This window comes from Microcebus murinus, chromosome 11 (genome assembly GCF_040939455.1).
Source record: "Microcebus murinus isolate Inina chromosome 11, M.murinus_Inina_mat1.0, whole genome shotgun sequence".
NCBI lineage: Eukaryota > Metazoa > Chordata > Mammalia > Primates > Cheirogaleidae > Microcebus > Microcebus murinus.
In genome coordinates this window covers 29,939,600-29,958,054 of record NC_134114.1, presented here as the reverse complement: position 1 = coordinate 29,958,054, position 18,455 = coordinate 29,939,600, and the positions used below count along the sequence as shown (strand labels likewise).

At 37.4% G+C, this 18,455-nt stretch overlaps 1 protein-coding gene across 6 annotated transcripts in view; it reads left to right on the top strand.

Annotated features, from left to right (window-relative positions):
• Window positions 1-18,455, top strand: part of DAB2 (DAB adaptor protein 2) — a 172,734-nt gene that overhangs the window by 125,130 nt on the left and 29,149 nt on the right. Inside the window, exon 1 of one of the 6 annotated variants that reach the window (XM_076007986.1) lies at window positions 6,509-6,645. The exons of the other annotated variants lie outside the window; for them this stretch is intronic. The gene's annotated coding sequence lies outside the window, so the exon portion shown is untranslated. Of the gene's footprint in view, window positions 1-6,508; window positions 6,646-18,455 lie in introns of those variants that run through there. 6 annotated transcript variants of the gene reach the window in all.

Sequence of the window (18,455 nt, the reverse complement as noted above, 5' to 3'; positions counted from 1 at the left end):
GCAAAGAACAACTCTAGAGTTAAACACATTTGCATTAAAATGGCAACTGTGCAATTCCTTAGTCATGCTACTCACTGTCTCTGATCCTTGGTTGCCTCACCTACCTTACAAAACAGTCCTAAGAATGACTGATGTTAAGTAGAGATTACACCTCAAACTGAAAAAGATCCAGAAGTATCAAACTGGAACTCTGACTTTGAGGAGCCAACATAGGTTAATGGTTAAGAGTTTGGGCTCTAAACTGCACATGACTGTGTCCACAGCTCAGCTTTGCCAGGTAAGACAAGCTATATCATGGCTGAGCTCCATCTCCCTATCAGGAAAATGAGTTGCCTCAATGTTAAAATGAAAAGAGAAGCCATAACAACAACAACCAAAAACCTCCTCAGAGTTGCTTCAGAAATGCACCTGTTCTAGAATTTCAATTCTCAATGCAATAACTAAGCTGATTCTTGGAAAATGGTCTTGTTCTCATTATTTGTGAGGCTAAGCTAAATTCTAGAGATGAGCATATTCAGGCCGAAAATTAGAAGACTGTCTTTCCTATTTATCTTGAAACTACTGACTATGAATACCAAGCAGGAGAATGTGGCAATGCTTCACAAATCAGTAAAGGCACACAATGGCAACTTTTAAGGTACCACTTAACCCTCATCTGGCCAGGACAATTGAGTCCTCTTAAGGTCTAGAGTTAATCCCACCCAAAGAACTGGAAAGTAAAGAATAATTCTGTCCCTTATTGTGTCCATATTGAACACAGCTGCCCTCTGTGTTCTAAACCTTTCATCCAAATGGCCTCACTTATTTTTCATACTTTAAGTGCCCTATTAGGGGGCCGAGGCCTGTTCTTATCTTCTATGATATGTAATTCAGATGCTAAAGTGCTTTTTGTTACCATTTTATGCAGTAGAAATAAGCCAAGAGTGTTTGAACATATGTCAAAGGGTTGGCACAGTCGTATGAAGAATGCTAAACTAGTTTGACTGTGAGGCACCATATTAATCTGTCAGAGAAACACATAATTGCCTTTTAGATCAAAGGATCAGAAGTCACAATGGTTACACATAGTGGGTGCTCAAATATCTGTCCTTTAAAGGAGAGTCTCAGCTGTGCTTTAATTACATCAGCATTGGGTTTCATTCTTGTTGTTATTTGGTTTTGCCCCCCCCCCACCGTACCTTGAAAATTAAACAAGCTAAATACAATCCCATTTTTGAAGTAGAAAACAAATGTGTAGCTGATAGAACACACTTTTCTGTCAATAGTTGCTTTATAATAAGGAGGTTCAATACTGATTTCTGCCTGAGCAATATTCAGCTATAGCTGAGGCTGTTCATAAAACATATGTACTAGAATTGAAATGATAGATAATTTTATGTAATGTCCAAGCTATCTTCTGAAGGATATCTTGTAGAGATGCCTACTTAACACTTCGGTGTAAGCGTTGACTATAGTCGATAGCCACAGATGAACGCTCATGGCAACTTTAGCCGATAGCCATGATATGACCTTTCTAATTTTTCATTTATCAAAATAAAATTGTAAACATTTAAAAATAACGTAATAAAAACATATGTATATGTTACCTATTCTGATTTACATTACAAGTAAAGCTGCCTGTAAAGTAAAACAAGCTTTCAGTGCTTTAAAGCTTTCCTCATTACACAAAAGCAAAACGGATTCAACATCAATGCACAGCACAAACTATCGTGCGGACTATGAGTGCCGGCTGTAGGCAAGGTTTCACTGCCAGTAAGTGCCCTACCGAAGTGGTTAACTACCTGATAGCTTGTTCTTTGGAATTTCTGATTCTAGCTGGTCTGAAGTTCCCAATGACTAAGAGTTGGTGGTAATTGAAAGTTGGATGCAAATATTTACCTTATATCTGCTATTTTTTTTTTTTTTTTGAGACAGAGTCTCTCTAGTCTGTTGCCCAGGCTAGAGTGCCATGGCATCAGCCTAGCTCACAGCAACCTCAAACTCCTGTGCTCAAGTAATCCTTCTGCCTCAGCCTCCCGAGTAGCTGGGACTACAGGCATGTGCTGCCATGCCCGGCTAATTTTTTCTATTTATTTTTAGTTGGCCAATTAATTTCTTCCTATTCATAGTAGAGACGGGGTCTTGCTCTCGCTCTTGCTCAGGCTGGTTTCGAACTCCTGACCTTGAGCTATCCACTTCCCTCAGCCTCCCAGAGTGCTAGGATTACAGGTGTGAGCCACCACGCCCAGCCTGTACCTGCTATTAAATCGGTGCTAGGGAACACATCAATGTCAATTGCTGCCTACAAGAAATTTCAAGAAAATGACAACTACTCAATTAGCATGTGGTTTTATTGTAGTTATTAATAAGTGTGCAGAGTGTTACATGAGTCTAGAGGAAGAAAAAGACACAAGTGTGATAATGGAGTTGGCCTTTAAAGGAACAATGGAGTTCATATAAGCAAAAGTAGAAAGAGAAAATGCATTTAGGCAGAAGCACATAAGCAAATCACGCAGGTGGGTGAGCACAGGGTATGCCCAAAGAACACTGGCCAGTTTGGCAGCGAAAAGACAGGTGGCAGAGAGCTAAGAGGTGATAGCTTGAAAAGGAGAGATGGATTTTACGGAGCCCTGGATATAAGGATAAGAATTTCAATCTTTATTTTCTAAGCAGATCTCTTCATTAATGCAGGAAAACAAAATGCTGACTCATAGATAAGTTCACTTGGCCATCCTGTCAGAATGAGTCTGAGTGGAGGTTGCCTAGCAATTGAAGAAAAACCTATGTTTCATTAAAAATCAGCAAAGTAAAGAAAAGCTTTGCCTAAACTAAATAAGGAGTGAAGGAAAATATATATTACTCCTAATATTGTAAGTGTGTTGCTCTTTAATAGACTACGTAGAACCTAGAAAAGTAGGACAAATAATTCCCTGACCTCAAAAGCTTTACTGAATTGAGGGAAGAGTTCTGCATGAATCAGAGGGCAATAGCAGCTCATGGCAAATATGGGAAAATGGCACAGCTAGTGAGAGGCCAGCAAAGAATTTCCTGAGACCACACATCTAGAGTGGACTTTGAAGGAAGGTATGAAGTGAAGTAGGTGAAGGCAGTATTACAGCTAGAGAGGCAACATAAGAAGGCATAGTGTGCCCATGTGTCTCTTCAGGGGACATGAAGAGATCAGCCTCTAATTGAGAACAGCTGTTTCTATGTATAATATGCAGCCTGATTAGCAAGGGCTTTGAATCTCACCTTGAGTGTGAACAGAGAAATTAAACACTGGTACCTGATTAATACAAAACAGGAAAGCTAGGCCAGTAGGGCACTCCTCGAAAACTCATCCATAAAGGTGGGTGAGTTACAACTAAAATCTCTTACAACTTAGATTCTCATTAGAACTCTTTTGAGAAGATGGAAGGAAAACTTAACCCACAAAAAGTTTTTTTGACTTCAAGTATTTTAAATATATTAAGCAGTGCCTATGCTATGTGTGTAGGGAAGCTCAAATACACTGTATCAGTCAGCTAATCATGGGGGACAAGGTATATGATATAAAGTCATATAGCTTTTTTGGGAAGGAAAAACTTACGATGGCAATGAGGCAAGGTTGGGGAGGAATGCTGGAACTAAGTAAAAAAAAATATGGTGGGAGGGAGGAGAGGTATGAAAATAAAGAGTAATTATGAAAAATAAAGGGTCGGAGGTTTGCCAGATTCAGAAGACGTGTGAACAGTCTAGGATAAAATCTTAGCTTCGCTGTAAGCTACAGAGATATTCTGGGCACATCTATGTACAAAATAAATTTTGTAATTCTGTTTCCAGTTAGTATATAGCAATGCAAATGTTCAGTTTGCTGTACAAGAACTCTTTCATAGAAACAATGGATGCAACCATGTTCTAAGATCTGGCCTCAAAGCTTCATGCAGCCAACATTTATGGAGGGCTTACTATTTAGGGTGATAATAAAGTCTGTTTTCTTGATGAAGGCTGACATTAACCAAGTGCTACTTGGTAGTCCTTTGCTAACAATCTTGTACCTTGGTATTACTCCTTAAATAACCAAAGCCAGCTGTAGGGAACCCTGGTTACATTTTCATAATATTGTTTCATTGAAATCTGGAATTCAGTAGTTTGGCCTGATCTGAAAGTGACACTATTGTATTCTGAGGAAATCTGGTAGTTAAGAGTGCCACAGAACATGTCTGGTTCTAGAATATTGAAGTTCCTGAATTGCTTGTATTTCTGAAGTGGCAAAACTGAATGCCAAATGAGCAAAGGTTGTTTATGAACATAGTGTCGATTCAGAATTTTGGATTTTAAGAAAACGTTGCAGAAAACATTGATATTCCTTAATACCCTTATGTATTATAAAATTTTTCCCTTCTGCTGGCATTGCCACACAGATGGTCTTCCAGATTGCAATATGGTTATAGGAAACTGAAATATTAAATGTAAATATCCCCCATCTAATTAATGTTTTAAAGATATGTTATAATTTCAAAACTGTTGAAGAGAGTAATTAGCCCTTAAGACAAAATTTGCATCTTTCCACAGTTGATATCAATAAGAAAGCAATTCATATGGAATTCCTTGAATTGATATTAATTTTGCTTTTTCTTACTAAATATTATAAATGGCAATGAAGCTTTCTACCCTAATCTGAAACATTTCCTCCAAAACACTTAGCATAAGTTGCAACTAAGACTTACATGTTCTTTCTCCCCTGCCTATACTATAAGCCTCCTGAGAGTAGAGACCATGTCTATTCTGTCACTGTATACCTATCATAATGAATGCAGTGCTTGGCACATAGTAGGTGTTTAATACACAATAACCAGATGTTCAAGTGAATGAATAACTTAACCCATTCTTATTTACAACATTAATTGTAATTTATTATAGTGTGAGCAAAATGGAAAACTTTAGCTTGCCTTATCATCTGTTGGTATAAGTAAAATGGTTCTAAGCATTTTTTTTTAAAAAAAAACCTTTAAGGTTATTTATATTGAGCAATATCCATATGTTCTTCTAGTTTATATCTGCTCAGGGCCTGAGAAAGACAGACAAGCTGTTACTGAAGTTCTCCAGATGGTGAGATCTTTCCAAGTCATTGGTTTAAGTTCTACCAATGGAGTATTCAGCATTGTCCATACATCTATGTGACCTGACTGATGTAATCACCCGCCTAACTATAATCGTAGTAAACAGTTTTCAACCTGATATTTCATCCAGGGACAATTCCTTCTTCTGTTTCTCCTTTTATTTTTTTATTTTTTTTAGATTTTAAAATGTTTTATTCAATATTAAAGTTTCTATTTATTTTGCACTTATTTTTAAAAGCTAAACAATGCTCTACTTACTCAAAGTAGAGTGACAAATAGTTAAAATTTAGAGATTTTATTCACAGCAAAATAATACTCTTCAGTGTTATTTTTATTACAAAATAATTATTATTTAACCAATATTATGTATGTGTATTGACAATTTTAATTAATTATGATATCATTAAGGTAAGCAGAGAGTTACTACCAATGATAAAAATATTTTCAAAAACAAATTAATAATGATTTCCATCTCTAAGGAATTTAATTTTTAAAATATAAAAAGGCACAAGTCACCCTCATATCATTTATTCTCAATGTACACACCTTACTACCACCTTTTTTGACCAGCATTTCTTTGGCACTGATCTTTCTAGACTTTCAACAGTTGTATAGAAAAACATACATAAAATGGGAAAATGTTATTTATATATTCTGCTTCAAACAAGAAGCTATAATAACATGACATTTTTAGTCAATAACTGCCTTTTTACAAAAGATTTTCCTCTTTTTAGTTTTTATGGTGCTCACACTTCAAAATTTCATTTCACTTATATAAATTTTTATAAAGGGGGAGTCCTCTTTTTAGGATGAAGTGGAACTTAGAGTGAAGGTTGTAAGACATAATGGCCTTTGACTTTTTTTAAAGCTACCTTTGGGACACTTTGTTTATTTGAAGTTTGAGGGTCACTGAGCATCATGGCTTGGCAAGATGGGATAACCTTGAATCTGACATTTGAGATTGTTAGACCTTAACCTTTCAATTAAAAGGCTTTTTCCCCAGAAGATTAGCCAAGTATTTAAATGAAAGAAACCGGCAGTGTTGATTCACTCAAAGTGGCAAATACATGCAACTATCATACTACAAAGCTATCTGACTCTTTGATGCCATATCCCTTTACAAAGATTTACCACCACCCTAGCCTCCTCAAAATTGCTCAAAACTTCAAAATTTTCCCAGTACCATCTAGACAAAATAAGACTGCTGTAAGCCCACCCTAATCCAGCTTGACCCACCTTTCAACCTTTTCCCTTGGTATAAACCTGCACAGGCCCTGCATGCTAGCCAAGCAGACATAAATATCCTTTATGTATTGCTATGTATTCCTCTTTCCCAATTCCTCTTTCCCAATTTCTGGCTAATGCCACATGCATCTTCAAAGAACTAGCTTAATTCTCTCTTTTGCCTGTGTTGTCCTACAGCAAAGAGGTCATCCATACACATTAGACCTGTGTGACGCTCAGACGGTTGCCTCACTCCTCTGCTTCAGCTTCCTCCTGATGAAATGGGGATGAAGATATCTTCCCCAGAGGATTAATCGAGAAAGTCTTAGCATCATGCCTGGTATATCATAAACATTCAATACATTTATCTTTTAGAAATAAAATAGTCTTTGTTTCTAAGGAACCTGTACCAGCCATCCCTAACTTAGCACTCCCAAATCCACTTTGCTCTCCTTTATTTTCCAGAGTGTTTATCCTCTTCCAAAAGACTATAATCCATTTATGTTTCTCTCCCTGCTAGACTGTAAACTCTATAAGGGAACAGATTTTAGTTTTGCTCACTGATGGTATCCCAGGCTGTAGGAGAACGCCTGCCACATAGTAGGGATGCAGGTTTATTACATGAATTAACTGGCATGCAGGGGCAAATTTTATTTCCAGTCTCTAAATTGTAATGGCTTTGAGCTGGGATCCATCTCCAGACCCCATGTGCTCTGAACAATAAAAGGCTGTCAGTAGTTGAAGGCCTTTTACATTTTCTAATGGTCATGGCTTCAGAGGAAAGCTAGGATAGCTAATGATTCACCATTTGTATTGTCACTCTGGTTAGGCACAATGTGAGATAAATGACATACTCTGAGGAGTCAAAAAGCATTTATTTTTTCCCCTTTAATTCCATTAAGGGAATTTCTTAGATAGGATACAAATGTAGAATGGCATTTCGGGTAGGGAACCTCACACTGAACAGATTAACTTGGAGAAGGAAACTATTCACATCCCACATCCGATAACTCTAAAACTAGAACTTTGCTTACTATAGAGGGACTAAGCAAACTTGTTAGTGTTGTTTCTCTCACTGTTTTCCTTGGTGGAACTAATTATTTACATGCTTCTACGGTCTGTTAGCTAAGGAATATATTGCTAGTTAAAACAACATTGCAACTGTAAACATTATCCTAATTGCAAAGTTTGCTGCATTGTTAGGCTTCCGTGGGATATGGAAAAGCTTGATCATTACTTTTTAAGGATTTGTCTTAACCTCCTTGTCTGCAATATTGAGTCTTTTTAATAAAGATTGGATTAGGAACTTAATAGTGGCTTTCAAAGAAGACTTATCTTTGCATAGGGCTACAGAGTTCAGCTAAGGAAACAAATGATTTAATTACATTTCTCTGATGCAAAAAAAATGCCTATATAATAGGAGTAGAAAGTAGCAGATGCTATGGAGTGAATCCTCCAAAAGCTTTGAGGACCAGCTCAAGTTACTTTTATGTAATGACCATAATATGGATCATAAAGACAGGCTACAAATGGAGCCCTTATCTAATCACTTATGCCCATCCCATTTCTTTTTTAAGTACTAAAGTGTCACTTGCTTAACAGGTACAGAATTTTGCAACAAGTTATTAGTGGTTCAGAAAACAGAGGGGACTGCTCTGAAAGAACATAAAATCTAATGAAACATCTTGCTTAAATATTACATTTTTTATGAACCAAGGAAACCTCCTTAATAGTGACTCATCGATGTTGCATTCCTGTGTAGACTGACCAGAAGCCTTTTTATAGTTCAGTACAAATAGGAATATTTCGTAAAGGGCCAGGAGGTCTCAGCTGAAGTTCAGCTAAGTGGCATTTAATAAAGAACCATTCCTGATAGCTCATTTCATGCTAGAACTGTGTACCAGACTGGCACTCCCATGATTAGTCATATTAAAAAGATAGTGAAACCTGATAAAAATTGTGTGTCTTCAACAGGCCTGGGGAAGGAAGAACCCTATACCCATTTGCTTACTCAGGGAGAGTCTCCCAATAGTTAAGTCAGATTTTTGACCAACCTTTTGTCCTAATGTCAATCCTTGACCATTTAAATGATACATGCAACCCTGAGAGCCAAGGAGGTTTGTAGATATAGTGAAAAGGACAAATACTCAACATAATTTCTAGCCAGTACTCTGTGAACTATTACAGAAAACAGAATATAATTCATAGGTTGTGTTTTTGTTTTTGTTTTTGATTTTTTTTTTTAGCACAACTATTAGGCAATACAGTAGTCTTACCATTAACACAATGTTAATGTTAACTCATTTAACATGGAAGGAGCAGAGGGTAACCCAGCTTTAGATCTGCAACTGGAGGTGATTTTGAATAACACATTTTAAAAGACACAGATACAAATCTAATAAATGAGTCTTTATAGTCTAGAAAACCAGAAAAACTAAATTGTCCTAGTATATAAATTTTTCATTTTAAATAAGTTAAGCCCTTTGGGAAGCAGCAATTCATTTGGTGCCCTATGATTTTATGATTTGTTTAATTCATGCATTTGCCTTTTAAATATCCAAACTGAGTTGTTTATCAGGCTAACAGCATATGGTTTATAAGAAACAGCATATTACATGTGATATTATTACCTATTAATGTAAAGTTAAGACACGAATTACTTTAATCTTGTAGAATGATATCTGGATCAAAAGTAAAAAGAATGTTATGATGGACTTGTGGAAGAAAACTAGTATTTTTCTAGGATTTCTAGGATTTTCTAGAAAATCATTGGTTAACATCTCAAGAGCATATCTAAAAAAAGTAAATGGAGTAGTCAAGACTTGAGCCTTTGAAAATGTTGTCTAATGACATAACCAGGAAAGTTTTCTTGGATATCCTGTTTTCATGCAGCTGGTACAAATTTGGATTTTCTCCCATTCCCCAGCCCTGGAATAATTATAATGCTAAAAAAGATGACCGAAGAAAACAACCCAGTAGAATATGTACAATAAAAAAATCATCAAAGTCACTCTTTAAATCCCAAAATAAACTTTTTGAAATCCATATAGATTAAGGTGATACTTGACGTCTTTCCTTATGTTCTTAGACTATTACAACCAATAAAGAAGACAAGTGAGATGTATATTCATTTCCTAAGAAGTCTTAGTTCTCTGAAACACAACCATCCACATTAATCCTATATGTAGAGGTCACTTAAATGGCTTGCCAAAGGTGGTATAGAAATTTATTTCCTGAAGTCTTCTTTAGATTAGGAATAATGTTTAATGTTTGGGATCACATGGCATGGTTTTGTTCTGAAATCTCTACTAGAGACAAAGTTCTTAGAATCACTCTAACAAACTTGTCCATATCCTTCATGATTCCAAAGGTAGATGTCTAGCAGTGTTTGTGGAAGGGTAGACTAATTAATAGTGATGACTTCATGTGATTCTAACAGATATAATTTTAGGTATATTAACCTGGATTTATATGTGGAATTCATGAATCAAAACCTGTCTAATTTAGACTTCATAAGCAAATATTAAGTGGTAGGTGTTTTATGGTAATTGGATTTTCCTCTGTTCATCTATCTTTGTAGTTAATGAGCTCTATATAGATACTTCAATACATTAGAACACTTTGTTGTTCAATGCAATGGCTCCAATTTTGCAGCAATTAAAATTCCAAATCTATTTAATTTAGCATAGGTTAATATGTTGTCATTTAGAATTTTTCCCTCTTTTGGCTTAAAAGTGCATTTATTTATTTCCATATACATATTTGGTCCAATGCTATTTCCCAAAGATTAGAGAATAATGACAGATGTGAACTTTAACTCAAGGACACTTGTGTATTTCTGCCAACTTTGTTCATCTTGTACTCACTCTGTAGCAGCTTCTCAGAGTTTTGTTTTACATATATATATATATATATATATATATATATATATATATATAAACACAACTTCAAAGCAGGTAGTCTAGCTATTTCAGGACCTTTTTTGGATATGGTATCCTAAATTTTCAAGACTCAGGTATATTAATATATCACCACAAGAAGCAAGATACCAAGTTGACAGATTCACCTTTCTCCCTTGTATACTAAAACCTCAAGTGATCTAGGGATTTTTTATCTGTTCTTATCCTATTTAATTTGTCCAGCAACCAAGAAGTAAGCAAATGAGTTTCATTTTCTTATTTTTTCTGGAAGAACTCTGTTGACCTTTTAGATAGCATTCTGGAAACTTCCTAATCTTCAGCATGCTTGAACATTGGCATCAGGAGGGGAGAGGGCTAGTTATCAGGTTACTGGTTCTCTGAAATTTGACAAATACATAGCAAATCCCTTTTTGTTTTTAAATGACTCGTTTTTTCTTCATCTAATTTGAAAGCAACCAAGTCTGCTTTAGGGAAATCAGCCAAATCATGTAGAATCATTTTTAAAATGGCAATTGATAATTTCAAGCATACCAGATAATAATAAACACAATAAGTGATTTAAAATCAAAATAAAACAGAACTATTCATAACCATTGGGGTTAGCAGAGCCACCAGTATTCTTGGAGATAAAGCCTACGTGTCCTGTTGGCTGTGGATGTCTTTCCCAACTAGAATAGATCACATCATATACAGAAATGTGATCCAATGGCAGTTCTCTCATGGAAGGCTAATACTGACTCCAAGGGCAGATTGAACACCAAAACAAAGGGCATATACTACAGAAAAAGCCACCTAGAACCTAGAGTCAGTGTATTAGAATCAGAGAATTTGAACAGATCTTGTGTTGAGTCTGCCTAACTGTAAATTTTTTTTCATGGTTTTAGTCTATATACAGAAATGTGACAAAAAAAAGTTCCGCCTGTCTGTATATAATTACTACGTATCCCTCAGTTTGACTGCTTTGTGCTGATGTGGAGGGCAGCTGGATTCTTCTTCCTTTAAACTCTTCAAACAGCTTGTCTCTGAAACATGAGTTGCAGAAAGGGTACAGCAACACTTGAGCAATGGCTTTGAGGATTATATACATGTGGGCTCTGCCTGGAAAGGGAAACCACACTGGGGTTTTTATATAATTCAACTAGGCTATTAAAGAAGAAACCAAATATCAGGCAGTATTTCTTGCACTGAAGAGGAAAAGTTTAAGATTACCTACCTGCTTTTAAAGTGCCCTGGTGTGGTATATATCATAAAATTATTCTGCTAATGTATGTAGCTCTTCATTTATAGCTTAATGTTTAAAACACAGATACTTCTAAACAACATACTTTCTTTAACTCTTCTAACATCCACATAAACTTTCAAGATGCATCATGGCACTTAAGTAGAAAGTGGGAAGCATTTAACAATTAGGATTTATGTGCATACACATCATAGGTGAAGTCATAAAGGGACATAGATAAAGTGATTGTCTCCTGAAATCCACATGCTAGGTTTGCTGCTCATCCACGTTGACTTAATTAGGGATTATCTCGAATGGGAAGAAGAAAGCACAACTTGATGTTGTGTATTCTAGGAAACAAACTGCTAAGATTTATTCATAGGATTCACTTAAAAACTAGCCTGGGGCCAGGTGTGGTGGCTCATGCCTGTAATCCTAGCACTCTGGGAGGCCAAGTTGGGAGGATCGCTTGAGGCTGGGAATTCAAGACCAGCCTGAGCAAAAGCGGGACTCTGTCTCTATTTAAAAAATAGAAAAATTAGCCGGCGTGGTGGCACATGCCTGTAGTGCCAGCTCCTTGGGATGCTGAGGCAAGAGGATCGCTTGAGCCTGGGAGTTTGAGGATGCAGTGACATATGATGACACTCTATCCCAGGCAACAGAGCAAGACTCTGTTTCAGAAAAAAATCCTAGCCTGGAACTAGGAAAAGAGATTAGCTTTGGTAGAATTATCTATCCTAATTTAGGAAGCTAGACGAGAAAGCAATAAAATACTTACTGGCCAGTTTGGGTAAGTATAGGAAGATGTGAGGGAAGATTGTTGGAAAACATATGAATAGTGTAAATGTCTTGACCCTCACTTACTAACTTTTTGACTACCTTTTCCTGCAAGGATCAAACGTAATATCCATTGTGCATTTAGATGCCAAATTTAAAGTAAAACTCGTGTATTTTGTATCAGTTCCACAATTCTTCTCCTCACATCACTGCCCCAAAGACCCAACAATAGAAAAATTCTACAGGCTTCCTTGTCAACTTTTTAATGTTAAAAACTCTAAAATTATTCGTGTAACTTAGTTATTCTTTCAAATACTTAAGCAAAAGGAAGGATAGTATCCTACTTTACCATCTAATGATACAAAGCAGAGTTCTTCTCAATTCGAATTTTAATACTGGTTTATTCCATTGACCCCATTCCCATTGTTTATGAACATTTTAGCTTTTAAAAATCTTCCTTCCAGATACTTTTTGGTTTATGATCTGGTTACTATCACTTCAAAACTAGAAATAGCAAACCCTAAGAGGGTGCCCTCCTGCCGCCGTAGCCACGGCATGGTGTCCCAGCCTCCCTGCAGCCACCCTGTGCAGTGCTGCCATTAAAGCCTGGTGGGTTTTAGCCTCTGAAGAAAGTGCTCTGGTGACCAAGGCAGGTGCGGCCAACTCTGGTCCTGATAGTGTCTCTCAGTAAAGAGAAAAGTGTTCAGCAGAGTTCTGTCATGTCCCCATAAGCATTCTAGTCACACGGCTCCTTCAGGGTGCCCATGCGTGCCACCCACCAGCCACTGCATCAAGGCATGCCCAAGGTGCCCTGGGGTCTTCTTGGCTGGGTCAGGTGTCAGCTCTGACCCTTGTGTCCAGCTCTTTATTCCAGACTGCTCACCTTCTTCCCATAAGCCATCTGTCCCTGGACCAACCTCCTGTCCCTCGTCAGACCACGTCAATCCATTGGCCATTTCACAGAAATGCCTTGGCTCACTCTCCAAACTTGCGCACCTGACTCCCAGCCACCTTTGAGCTCTAAAGCTCAAAGTATATGGGAAGAGTAGTCTTTGCCAAGCCCCTCCAACCTACCCTCCAAAAAGCTATATTATCCTTTCCCCCAGAATAATGGTTTCATAATAGCCTTTCCTCAGAATTAATGGGAATTACTCCTGGCTCCTTCCATAGGTGACTTGATATCTCTCAAAATATAACGAGAAGCAGTTAATGAGGTAGTTCAAGATGGCATTTAATATTACGATGTTGGACTCAAAAGTGCAGTCATTACCTTGCCAGTCTTTCCTCTCTATGTGGCTCCTGAGGGACAAGCACAAAACGAAGAACAGCATATAAAGAAACAAATACCACATCACTGGGGGAATCGGTGCCTAGTAACCGCCAAATGCACAGCTCTGGTAGAGGTGTGCAGAAACGCACTGTACATCAGACCAGAAATCCCCCATTCTCTTTTCCAGGTCAAGTTGGGCCCGATACCTTGCCCTGCCCAGCAGACTGCACATTCCGTAGTCTGGTGGAGCCACATGCATATGGTCCCGGGCAAAAGGCAGAGCACAGCCCAAGTGATCCAATGCCAGCAAAGTAAAGCAATGACAGAAAAGTAATTTTTTAACCTCTGTAGTTCCCGTAAACCAAAGTTCAATACCATTTCTTTCCCCTTGTAGAAGTGAGTTAAAGAAGCAAGTTGGATTATAGTTTTTCTGTTTTGTTCAGTCCAAGCTAGAGGAGGTCACACTTGAGAACTGGGGTGGAATATCAGTTTTTCCTCCCACAGTGATTAACTGGGACATTAAAGCTGAAATGGGTGTACTTTCTAATGTCAATTAATTCAACCTCAAGCCTCATGTGTCCATATTCACAAAAATTCCACATGATCAAAAGACCAAAGGGACATTTCAACACTGCCTTCTTTCTTAGAATCTGAATAAGTATAAGGAAGGATTCCAGAATCAATCCTCTATGTGTGTCTTTGTTCATACGAGCATATTAACTTGTGCCTGGCTTTGCCAAGAGGCTGGAGCATACCCTGTAGTGAAGACTACACTTTCCATTTTTTCCAGCTCTAGTAGAGTTGAGTGTTCAAACAAATGGCTATTGTACTGAAATGACTAAGTAAAAATATGATTGAAAAATTGATCAGAAACTTAATACTTCAATTCAACTTGTGGACACTTTTCAGATACTTTCAGTAAATTGGGTGTCACTACCCAGTCTAAAGAAGTGGCCCTTATTTGGGTGCATAAAGCTCCTTTTTAAAGCTTAAACTCTCCCATGCATTCTTTGTGATGATGGCTGTTCCTTAAGTTCTAATGGGATATTTTTTTTAATAAAAAGTTATTTTAAAAACAAAAATGGGTGGGGGTGGGTATAAAATTAGGAGAGGTCATAATGAGTAAGGAATATTGAAAGCTGCCAACTCAAGAACTCAGACTTCCTATCAGACTTAAAAACAAAAAAAACAAAACCTAAAAGGCCAAGCACTGATTAGTAGACAATGTACTGAAGTAAATTTAAATGCTTTGATCTGTGAGTTGTGTCTCCCACCCGGCCAAAGCAGCCAAAGCAACATTAATAAGATAGTTTGACCAAGTTTGACTCCTGCTACATAGGCAAGAAAAAAATCCGGTTGCAATGTATTATTAGACCATTTGAAATCCTTTTTCTGTTTTGGTTCAGAAAACATCTATGAAATACCATATTCAAAGTACTGTGCTAACCTATCTTCTTGTTCTTTTTCTTAGTGTGTCTACTAAATGGAAGGCATTGTTGGTTCAGTTCCCATGTAATGGACTTTGTACATCCTGCTTTTAAAAATGTTTTTGAAAAACTGACACGTAATCTCTAGGAATAGGGCATTAGAGTCTCATGATAGGATCTAGATCTTTCCTGATACCAGCTCTATCCCAAACAGCTATTTAACAATTAGACAAGTTAGACACTCTTTGTTGCCCTCAGTTTCCTAATCTTTATAATGAAAGGATATGACCAAGGTATTCCCTAGGTTTCTCCCAGCTCAATAGTCTAACCCATTTGGTATTTCTTTAAGCAGACAAAGGGCTGTTAGAGTAGATCATTGGACCTCAATCTTGGCAAAACATTGGAATCATCTGGGAATCTTTAAAAGATATTGATGCCTGGGTCCCTTGCCCCCCAGAGACTCTGATTTAATCAATCTGGATATGGCATGGACATCAAAGTTTTAAGAGCTCTCCAGTAAGATTTACCTAGGGGGTGTGAGGTAGATCTTCTAAACTCTCAGCGACAATGATGTAGGATGGGCTTGACTCAGGCTTCATTAGAACAGCCCTCTCTGGGTAACTTAGAGAAGCTTTTGTTCCCAGAGTCCTGTTCCCATCAGAATTGACCTTCTGTAGGCTCAGAAGCCAGAGTTGGAAGCAGGAGGTGGCTCTCACACTGGCAAACTCTTTCATGTTTTAACTGAGGCTTTACTTATTAAAGTATTATATCATTCTAAGTTTCTACTTACTAGCCATTTGAATTTTGGTTCTTATTGTTCTAAAAGTGTTTAAACACTTGCTGTCAAAAAGCAATGTTAGAAACAACACAAGACTACACAACACAGCATTCGTGAAATCTCGCTTTAGTTTAATCATAGCTATCATTTGTTAAGCACTTTCTATGCTAGGCACAGAGATCTCTACATACGTTCTTATTGATTTTGTTCTAACAGCTCAGCAAACTATGTTCCCATTTACAGATGAAGAAATGAACATTAAATAAGTTGCCTCAAGCCACAGAGCTAGAAAATGGTGAATCTCAGGTGGGTGGGACTCCCAAGCCTGAGCTGTTAGCTACTATGCTATCTCATCTCAACCCAACATTAACTGTGTGGGAAACTCTTAACTCTGGTCTGACTTGATTCCAAAGATAGGGAAAAGCTTCTTGGTTCAGGGTTTTTATGCCCTCTAAGTCCTGCCACATTCTTTTCAAGGGTTAAAAGCAATGATACATGATTGCTGTAAATGCATAACTTATGTATAGCTTGATGACTCAAGCACGTTCTGTTACTGAGGGCCCTACAGCAGTGTCAGCATTTACAAGAAAATCCTCTAAGGACTCTTTTTCAGTATGCATTAACATAGTCTCATTCGCCAATGAAACAGGCTGCAAAAATCTTAATGTCTGCTCAATTTGGCCTTTGCAGAGTAAAACAGCCTTCAGAAAAGCATAGGAATCCAAGCAGTTAAGAGAGAGAGGAAAGCTTTACATCAAGTATCAGAAACAGCCTAACTTTGCAGCAGCATCTCTGGCAATGCCCTTTATTCTCTAAATGCTACTGTGAAGATAGTCGTGAAGGCTGTTTGCTGTCCTCTTGGACCCCGAAGTCTGTCTGGGAGGTTAATATTTCACATGTCCTAATTCAGCACTTCAGCTGAGGCAGGCATAAAGTTCCAAAGGACAAGGAAGCACATTCTCTGTCCAGTACAAAGTACCAGATACTCTAAGCAAAGATGTTTACATTGTTTTGTTCATGAGCCTTCTTAATCCCCTTCCCGGTGTCTGTTTCATGTGGCTCCTTCTGAAAAATTAACTGATATGTTAAAGTCAATGGGATTATGACTTTTTTGAAAGTAGTTTATAAAACACAGGTTAAAATCAGTGGGATTTAAGAAAAGAACAAAACAAGAGAAACAGCATATATAATAGAAGAGGGTACACAGACTATGCTCAATTTTGAACTCGGCAGCTTATTAGGGGTTGATCTTGTGTTGCTGTGTCCATTTCATTATTCATAAAATAGAAACGCATTCTGTTTTAGAGGGCTTTTAGAACGTGTTATAAGTGCTTGCTATACTAGGCATTTGTCCCATTCCCCTTAATATTAAAAACAGATTCTCTACCATCTGTAGAATGAGTCCTTAATTCAAATTTTTCCTTTTATGAGCATTTTGAGACTGACCAAGCAAATTCCTACTTGCTTTGTATAATTAGGGTAAGAAGGTAAGCTTGGGGGTTGGAAAGGGAGGATAGTTGGCAAACTTGTATCATGACATCGCTTCAGAACCCTGGAATCATGAAGTAGAACCATGGCTGATCCCTATACATTCCTGCTGGGGGGAAAGGTGAGCAGGTATAAGAAGCAGCTAGCCACCTTTATCCCTGCAAAGCCTAGACTGAACAGTATCCACCATGCTAGCTATCCCAGGATTCAAAATACTAGACATTTTACATGAATCACTTAAAAGACTAAGTAAATTATAGCTGATTTTTATTAGTGCAAAGGACATAGTCATGCTAAGATGACTCATGCAGTCTTCCGGTATACATCTCTCAGAGCCTTCTCAGAAACCAAGAGAGATGTTGCAAGCTCCCAAATCTCTCCTACTCATCTGATTCTAGTTCCATGGAAAGGGGAAAAATCTCTGCATTCTTTCAGGAAAGTTTGTATTAAGTCCAAAATCCAAGTTAGATATCTTTACTCAAATGGAAGCCAATTTTATTGAATTAGCAAAGTTTCCTTTACAAATTTCTTTTCTATGTAAGGCCTTAAGAAGGAGTCAGGAATATATGATAACTTTAGATTTTCATTTGTCTCCAGATATGTTATTTCTTATTTCTCTTTCTCTTCTCTTCCTTCATCTTCTAATGAGGGAAACAGCCTGACCCTGAGAACTAGAATAACAAACCAGCTATGTTTAGATGGGGAGCTGTTCATGTGACCCTTTGTATATGTTCTTGAGCTTTCATTTGTAATCCTTGCCTTATGATTATACCTCTGTGTGTGTTTCCTGACTAATTTTGTTTTCCTTGGTCAGAAGGGTACTGGGACTAAACTCAACAAAGGAGAAGGCTATATACTTCCTCTTTGTCCTACACTCAATTGTTCCCCTTTATAAGAAACTTTTTACCATATTAGAGCCTTTAAAAAGACCCATAGCTTAACATAATCTGGACACTTTATTCAATAATGCCTTAATTTGGGAAAGTAATCAAAGGAAGTAAGTAGGGAATCTTTTGACCCTCATGTGCCTTTTCCAGGCCTGATCTGTTTCTAAAAATCAATTAATTATAAAACTTGCTAAAGGTTTTAGGGACACAAATGACAATCCTGTAACATTGTTGAAAGGATTATGGATTTGAATATTGAATGCTTGATTTAAGTTGACTATTCTCTACAGAGGGATCTAAGTCTATAAGCAAGACTTCTTCCATCCACTACACGTCAAATGGTAACTTGGGCATCTGAGAAGTCAGTGGTGGGCAACTTGCTCT